Raw genomic sequence first — 8,831 nt, 5'->3', positions numbered from 1 at the left:
TGCTTGACGTAAAGATACCTGTCCATTAATCCTGCTTGACGTAAAGATACCTGTCCATTAATCCTGCTTGACGTAAAGATACCTGTCCATTAATCCTGCTCGACGTAAAGATACATGTCCATTAATCCTGCTTGACGTAGATACCTGTCCATTAATCCTGCTTGACGTAAAGATACATGTCCATTAATCCTGCTTGACGTAAAGATACATGTCCATTAATCCTGCTTGACGTAAAGATACCTGTCCATTAGTCCTGCTTGATTTAAAGATATATGTCCTTTAATCCTGCTTGATTTAAAGATACATGTCCATTAATCCTGCTTGACTTAAAGATACATGTCCATTAATCCTACTTGATTTAAAGATACCTGTCCATTAATCCTGCTTGACGTGAAGATACCTGTCCATTAGTCCTGCTTGATTTAAAGATACATGTCCATTAATCCTACTTGATTTGTAGATACCTGTCCATTAATCCTACTTGATTTAAAGATACATATCCATTAGTCCTGCTTGACGTAAAGATACATGTCCATTAGTCCTACTTGACGTAAAGATACCTGTCCATTAATCCTGCTTGACGTAAAGATACATGTCCATTAATCCTGCTTGACGTAAAGATACCTGTCCATTAATCCTGCTTGATTTAAAGATACATGTCCTTTAATCCTGCTTGATTTAAAGATACATGTCCATTAATCCTGCTTGACTTAAAGATACCTGTCCATTAATCCTGCTTGACGTAAAGATACATATCCATTAATCCTGCTTGACGTAAAGATACATGTCCATTAATCCTGCTTGACGTAAAGATACCTGTCCATTAATCCTACTTGACGTAAAGATACATGTCCATTAATCCTGCTTGATTTAAAGATATATGTCCATTAATCCTGCTTGATTTAAAGATATATGTCCATTAATCCTGCTTGATTTAAAGATATATTTCCATTAATCCTGCTTGATTTAAAGATATATGTCCATTAATCCTGCTTGATTTAAAGATACATGTCCATTAATCCTGCTTGATTTAAAGATACCTGTCCATGAATCCTGCTTGATTTAAAGATACATGTCCATTAATCCTGCTTGACGTAAAGATACCTGTCCATTAATCCTGCTTGATTTAAAGATACATGTCCATTAATCCTGCTTGATTTAAAGATACCTGTCCATTAATCCTGCTTGACGTAAAGATACATATCCATTAATCCTACTTGACGTAAAGATACCTGTCCATTAGTCCTGCTTGACGTAAAGTTACATGTCCATTAATCCTGCTCGACGTAAAGATACATGTCCATTAATCCTACTTGACGTAAAGATATATGTCCATTAGTCCTGCTTGACGTAAAGATACCTGTCCATTAGTCCTGCTTGACGTAAAGTTACATGTCCATTGATCCTGCTTGATTTAAAGATACATGTCCATTAATCCTGCTTGACGTAAAGATACCTGTCCATTAGTCCTGCTTGACGTAAAGTTACATGTCCATTAATCCTGCTTGATTTAAAGATACATGTCCATTAATCCTGCTTGACGTAAAGATACATGTCCATTAATCCTGCTTGATTTAAAGATACCTGTCCATTAATCCTGCTTGACGTAAAGATACCTGTCCATTAATCCTGCTTGATTTAAAGATACATGTCCATTAATCCTACTTGACGTAAAGATACCTGTCCATTAATCCTGCTTGACGTAAAGATACCTGTCCATTAATCCTGCTTGATTTAAAGATACATGTCCATTGGTCCTACTTGACGTAAAGATACCTGTCCATTAATCCTGCTTGACATAAAGATACCTGTCCATTAATCCTGCTTGATTTAAAGATACATGTCCATTAATCCTGCTTGACATAAAGATACCTGTCCATTAATCCTACTTGATTTAAAGATACATGTCCATTAATCCTGCTTGACGTAAAGATACATGTATCTTTAAATCATGTAGGATTAATGGACATGCATCTTTACGTCAAGCAGGATTAATGGATATGTACCTTTAAATCATGTAGGATTAATGGACATGTCCATTAATCCTGCTTGACGTAAAGATACCTGTACATTAATCCAACTTGATTTAAAGATACCTGTCCACTGATCCTGCTTGACGTAAAGATACCTGTCCATTAATCCTACTTGATTTAAAGACAAATCCATTAATCACCCATGGATCAAAAATAATAACGACAAGATAAAAGATAGTGAAAATAAGGGAATAAACAGAAAGGAGCCTTACAACTGTTGTGGGTCACATGTATTTTCTGCCGATTTAGCTGGGGTACTGCATCTAATCTGTTGTTTTTCATAAACTCTTTAAAATTACCAATGAGATGGACCCCCCTTTTTGGGTAAATTGTGTCTCCCGGAGAAAAAATGTTAGTTTCCAGCATTCATCATGTTGACTCTGAACACAGTTGTAAAGGAGCCTTCTGTCTGTATCTAGGAGCTCTGAACCATGGAAGAGAGCGACTGGGGCGTGTTTCTTACACACCACAGGATTAACCCACACATTCACTCCTGGATCTGATTGACAGCAGCAAAAACAGCTGAACCCAATCCCCGCAGACACTCATGAAGTTGCTGGTGTTTCAGCATAAGTTGTAAGTCAGTGAATCCATTCCCACACTCGGGGCAGGTGAACGATTTCTCTCCAGAGTGAACTTGCTGGTGCATCATCAGCCCATTGCTGCTTCTAAAGCTCTGCTCACAGGCAAAACATTGAAAAGGTTTTATATCAGAGTGAATTTGTTGATGTTTCAGCAGGTTATATGACTGAGTAAATCCCTTCCCACACACAGAGCAAGTAAACGGTCTCTCCCCAGTGTGAATTCGCGGATGCATCACTAGACCATTGCTGCTTCTAAAGCTCTGCTCACAGTCAAAACATTTAAAAGGTTTTATATCAGAGTGAATTTGTTGGTGTTTCAGTAGGTGATAAGACTGAAGGAATCCCTTCCCACACACAGAGCAGGTAAACGGTCTCCCCCCCCCCAGTGTGAAGAATTTGTTGATGTACAGTAAGTTCAGATGATCGCCTGAAGCCAGTCCCGCAGTGAGAGCACCTGAATGGTCTCTCGTCAGTGTGAACACGTTGATGATAGGTCACTTCCCCGGAAGTTTTAAAGCACTTCCCACAGTCTGGACATTTAAAAGGTCTTTTGTCAGTGTGAACTCGCTGGTGTTTCTGCAGGTTAGATGGAGCAGTGAATCCCTTTCCACACAAGGAGCAGATGAATGGCTTCTCCTCACTGTGAATGCGATGGTGTCTCAACAGATACTTTTTGCTTTTAAATTTCTTCTCACAGTCAGAACATTTGAAAGGTGTCTGATCAGTGTGAACATACTGGTGTGTCAGCAGGCTGGGTGACTGAGTGAATCCCTTCCCACAGGTGGAGCAGGTGAATGGCCTCTACGCAGTGTGACTGCGTCGATGCATTTCCAGTTCAGAAGGGTAACTGAATCCCTTCCAACAGTCCCCACATTTCCACGGTTTCTCCATGTTGCTGGTGTCCTTGTGTCTCTCCAGGTTCAGTGGCAAGTTGAACTCTCGTCCACACACAGAACACATGTACGGTTTCTCCCCACTGTGAATGGTGTGGTGGTTTTTCTGTCTATGTAACTGGTTAAATCTCTTTCCACAGTCAGTTCACTGGAACACTCACTGTGTATGTGCGTCTCGGTGCTTTTCCAGTCACACTGATGTTTAAAATCTTTTCCCCAAACTGAACAGACAAACTTTACTCCTTCCACATTCAAAGACCGATGATATTCAGGTTCTAAAGAATTGAGTTACTCTGTCTGATCTTGATGTTTGGTTTAAGTTTTCTGTGGCCAATCTTCCGCTTCTAATATCCTGTAAAAGGAGTTTACAAAAGTCATCACTGTCAGTCTAGGATAGAAATTCTGAACAGACAATTCCAGTTTCTCTGGAACATTCTTTCCTCTCTTGTTCCCCCAAAGCTGTAAATCCCAGTCCCACACACTCTCCCTCCTCCCTGGGCTGAAATCCAAACCCATCTCACCATCTGCACCATTTCTTTCCTCCACTCCCAGTTTTCTCGCTCCTTCTCCTCTACCTGGGTTCAGTTCTGCAGACTGACAATCAAATCAGTGGGTCTTATTGGGGGGGGGTTGGGGCCTCCACTCACCCGCCTGAGTCCAGCTTCATACCTGCACTGCGCATGCTCCAGTTCACAATGGCTGGGGAGTGATTGACGGCGTGTCACGGCCAATAGGAAGAAGGTAATCCGGGTCTGGATTTCCCCTGCAACCGGCCGCCATCTTGGGAAAGGAAATAGGGTCTTTTGTTCTTGGAGTGGAGCGCTGGGGCGGCCATCTTAGTATGGGGAGAGGCCTGTACACCCTACCCAGTTACAGGAACGGGGAAACCGGCGACCGCCGCCATCTTGGGAATGGAAGTCGAGTATTTTGTTCTTGGAGCGGAACGCTGGGGCGGCCATCTTAGTATGGGAAGAGGGAAAAGGCGAGGTTTCCGCTCCTGTCACAGGCTCCTGTCATCCTTGCCATCCGGGCAACTGGCGGCCGCCGCCATCTTGTGGCGGGATTTTCTATCCGGGTCTTTAGTGAAGGACAATGAGCTGGAGCTGAGGTTGAAAAGGTGTTCAGAGGAAAGTCTGAAATCAGATTTACAGCCAGATATCTGTAAGAACCACAAAGTTCACATTCAGTATGTTTGGCAAATGAAATCACAATGCTGCAAAAACTCAGTTCTGAAGAAGTATCAGATTAGATTGGAAATGTTAGCTCTCTTTCTCTCTCCACAGAAGCTGCCAAACCTGCTGAGGATTTCCACAACTTTCTGTTTTCACTTCACATTTCCAGCTTCCGCAGTGTTTTACTCATTATTATTATGGTTTTGAAATTGTGTTACATTACCAGTTCAGAGTAAAATAATTGTCACCATTTATTGAAATGAGGGCAGCACGGTAGCATAGTGGTTAGCACAAATGCTTCACAGCTCCAGGGTCCCAGGTTCGATTCCGGCTTGGGTCACTGTCTGTGCGGAGTCGGCACATCCTCCCCGTGTGTGCGTGGGTTTCCTCCGGGTTCTCCGGTTTCCTCCCACAGTCCAAAGATGTGCGGGTTAGGTGGATTGGCCATGCTAAACTGCCCATAGTGTCCAAAATTGCCCTTAGTGTAGGGTGGGGTTACTGGGTTATGGGGATAGGGTGGAGGTGTGGACCTTGGGTAGGGTGCTCTTTCCAAGAGCCGGTGCAGACTCGATGGGCCGAATGGCCTCCTTCTGCACTGTAAATTCTGTAAATTTAAATGTCCAAATTAATAATTATTTGTTTAACTGAGACTGGGCTGTTCAGGAGCAATGTCAGAAATCACTTCACAAAACATAGTGAAATCTGGAATTCTGTTCAGATTCAGTCAACAGAAACTATAAAAACTGAGATTGATAGAAGTTTGTGAGATGTGAGTATTAATGGTTATAGAATCAAGGGAGATGGATGGATTTAACAAACAGATCAGGCATCTGCAAACTGGAGCTTAATTTTGAAAAACTTGAGGATAGACAAGTCCCCCGGGCCTGACGGGATATATCCAAAGATTCTATGGGAAGCAAGAGATGAAATTGCAGAGCCGTTGGCAATGATCTTTTCGTCCTCACTGTCAACAGGGGTGGTACCAGGGGATTGGAGAGTGGCGAATGTTGTGCACCTGTTCAAAAAAGGAACTAGGGATAACCCTGGGAATTACAGGCCACTTAGTCTTACTTCGGTGGTAGGCAAAGTAATGGAAAGGGTACTGAAGGATAGGATTTCTGAGCATCTGGAAAGACACTGCTTGATTAGGGATAGTCAGCACGGATTTGTGAGGGGTAGGTCTTGCCTTACAAATCTTATTGAATTCTTTGAGGAGGTGACCAAGCATGTGGATGAAGGTAAAGCAGTGGATGTAGTGTACATGGATTTTAGTAAGGCATTTGATAAGGTTCCCCATGGTAGGCCTATGCAGAAAGTAAGGAGGCATGGGATAGTGGGAAATTTGGCCAGTTGGATAACGAACTGGCTAACCGATAGAAGTCAGAGAGTGGTGGTGGATGGCAAATATTCAGCCTGGATCCCAGTTACCAGTGGCGTACTGCAGGGATCAGTTCTGGGTCCTCTGCTGTTTGTGATTTTCATTAATGACTTGGATGAGGGAGTTGAAGGGTGGGTCAGTAAATTTGCAGACGATACGAAGATTGGTGGAGTTGTGGATAGTAAGGAGGGCTGATGTCGGCTGCAAAGAGACATAGATAGGATGCAGAGCTGGGCTGAGAAGTGGCAGATGGAGTTTAACCCTGAAAAGTGTGAGGTTGTCCATTTTGGAAGGACAAATATGAATGCGGAATATAGGGTTAACGGTAGAGTTCTTGGCAATGTGGAGGAGCAGAGAGATCTTGGGGTCTATGTTCATACATCTTTGAAAGTTGCCACTCAAGTGGATAGAGCTGTGAAGAAGGCCTATGGTGTGCTCGCGTTCATTAACAGAGGGATTGAATTTAAGAGCCGTGAGGTGATGATGCAGCTGTACAAAACTTTGGTAAGGCCACATTTGGAGTACTGTGTACAGTTCTGGTCGCCTCATTTTAGGAAGGATGTGGAAGCTCTGAAAAAGGTGCAAAGAAGATTTACCAGGATGTTGCCTGGAATGGAGAGTAGGTCTTACGAGGAAAGGTTGAGGGTGCTAGGCCTTTTCTCATTAGAGCGGAGAAGGATGAGGGGCGACTTGATAGAGGTTTATAAGATGATCAGGGGAATAGATAGAGTAGACAGTCAGAGACTTTTTCCCCGGGTGGAACACACCATTACAAGGGGACATAAATTTAAGGTGAAAGGTGGAAGATATAGGAGGGATATCAGAGGTAGGTTCTTTACCCAGAGAGTAGTGGGGGCATGGAATGCACTGCCTGTGGAAGTAGTTGAGTCGGAAACATTAGGGACCTTCAAGCAGCTATTGGATAGGTACATGGATGACGGTAAAATGATATAGTGTAGATTTATTTGTTCTTAAGGGCAGCACGGTAGCATTGTGGATAGCGCAATTGCTTCACAGCTCCATGGTCCCAGGTTCGATTCCGGCTTGGGTCATTGTCTGTGCGGAGTCTGCACGTCCTCCCCGTGTCTGCGTGGGTTTCCTCCGGGTGCTCCGGTTTCCTCCCACAGTCCAAAGATGTGCGGGTTAGGTGAATTGGCCAATCATAAATTGCCCTTAATGTCCAAATTGCCCTTGGTGTTGGGTGGAGGTGTTGAGTTTGGGTATGGTGCTCTTTCCAAGAGCCGGTGCAGACTCAAAGGGCCGAATGGCCTCCTTCTGCACTGTAAATTCAATGATAATCTATGATTAATCTAGGACAAAGATTCGGCACAACATCGTGGGCCGAAGGGCCTGTTCTGTGCTGTATTTTCTATGTTCTATGTAATGTCTGAGGTTGGACTGATTCTGGTTTTGTTTTGAAGGTGGTGGCGGTTTCCTGTCCTGTCGATTATCTCCACACCTGTGGGTAATTTGCTGGAGATGAGATAATAATCTTTATTAGTGTCATAAGTAGGCATACATTAAGTAGCCTTGCAGGTTTGAAGGGCCAAAAGGCCTCCTCCTGCTCCTATCTTCTATGTAACACTGCAATGAAGTTACTGTGAAAATCCCTGAGTTGCCACACTCCGGCACCTGTTTGGGTAAATTGAGGGAAATTTCAGAATGTCCAATTCACCTAACAATTCGCCTCATGTCGTTCGGAACTTGTGGGAGACACGGGGAGAATGTGCAGACTCCGCACAGTGACCCAAGTGGGAATCGAACCCAGGTGCATGGTGCTGTGAAGCAACAGTGCTAACCACTGTGCTACTGTGAAGGGGAAGAGGGTTGGTACAGTGACACAACCTTGGCTGGTCCCAGTCTTCACTGAGATAGCGCCTGGGTGTTCCCATTGATGAGGATCATGGCTTGTGTGTCATCGTGGTGTAGATGGAGGATGGTGGCCAAGTTCTGAGGACAGCCAAATTTGAAGAACATACTGAATAAAACATCACTTTGACGGTGTAAAGTGTTTTTGTGAGGTCAGAAAAGACCTGTGATTGGTGCTGTTCCTTGTATTTTCCTTGGGTTTGTCAAGTAGTGTAGATCATGTCTTTGGTGCCTCGTGATGGGAGAAAACCTAACTGACTCTGGAAGGAGCTCTTTGGCCACAAAAAGGAGGTCATTGAGGAGGATCCTGGCAGTGATCTTCTCTGTGGCAGACAGCAGGGAGTCGCCTCTGCAGTTACCACAATCAGACTTCTCTCTCTTCTTGAATATAGTCACAGTGTCTCTGAGATCCCCGGCATGCATCCTTCTTCCCAGGTGAGGAAAATGAGATTATAGAATCAAGGGAGATGGATGGATTTAGCAAACAGATCAGACATCTGCAAACTGGAGTTTAATGTCTTGAGGTTGAACTGATTCTAATTTTGTTTTGAAGGTCGTGTTGATTTCTTGCCTTGTTGATTATCTCCACACCCGTGGGTAATTTGCCGGAGGTGAGACAATAATAATGTTTGTTAGTGTCACAAGTAGGCTTACATTAAGTAGCCTTGCAGGCTCGAAGGGCCAAAAGGCCTCCTCCTGCTGCTATCTTCTATGTATCTTCTATGTAGCAATGCAATAAAGTTACTATGAAAATCGCTGAGTTGCCACACTCCGGCGCCTCTAAATTGAGTGTTTTTGTGAGGTCAGAAAAGACATGTGAGGGGCGGCATGTGGCCCAGTGGTTTGCACTGGCACTGAGGACCCGGGTTCGAATCCCGGCCCTGGGTCACTGTCCGTGTGGA

The 8,831-nt window shown here is 43.8% G+C and overlaps 1 long non-coding RNA gene across 1 annotated transcript; it reads right to left on the bottom strand.

The window, feature by feature from the left end:
* Positions 1 to 261: 261 nt before the first annotated feature.
* On the bottom strand, positions 262 to 4,186 carry LOC140418810 (uncharacterized). Its single transcript, XR_011945350.1, has 2 exons — positions 4,032 to 4,186; positions 262 to 3,862 (listed from the first exon to the last, which is right to left on the bottom strand). It is a non-coding gene; the product is annotated as an uncharacterized lncRNA (long non-coding RNA).
* Between the last annotated feature and the right edge of the window lie 4,645 nt (positions 4,187 to 8,831).

This window comes from Scyliorhinus torazame, chromosome 5 (genome assembly GCF_047496885.1).
Source record: "Scyliorhinus torazame isolate Kashiwa2021f chromosome 5, sScyTor2.1, whole genome shotgun sequence".
Taxonomy (NCBI): Eukaryota; Metazoa; Chordata; class Chondrichthyes; order Carcharhiniformes; family Scyliorhinidae; genus Scyliorhinus; species Scyliorhinus torazame.
This window is presented reverse-complemented; position numbering and strand designations above follow the sequence as displayed.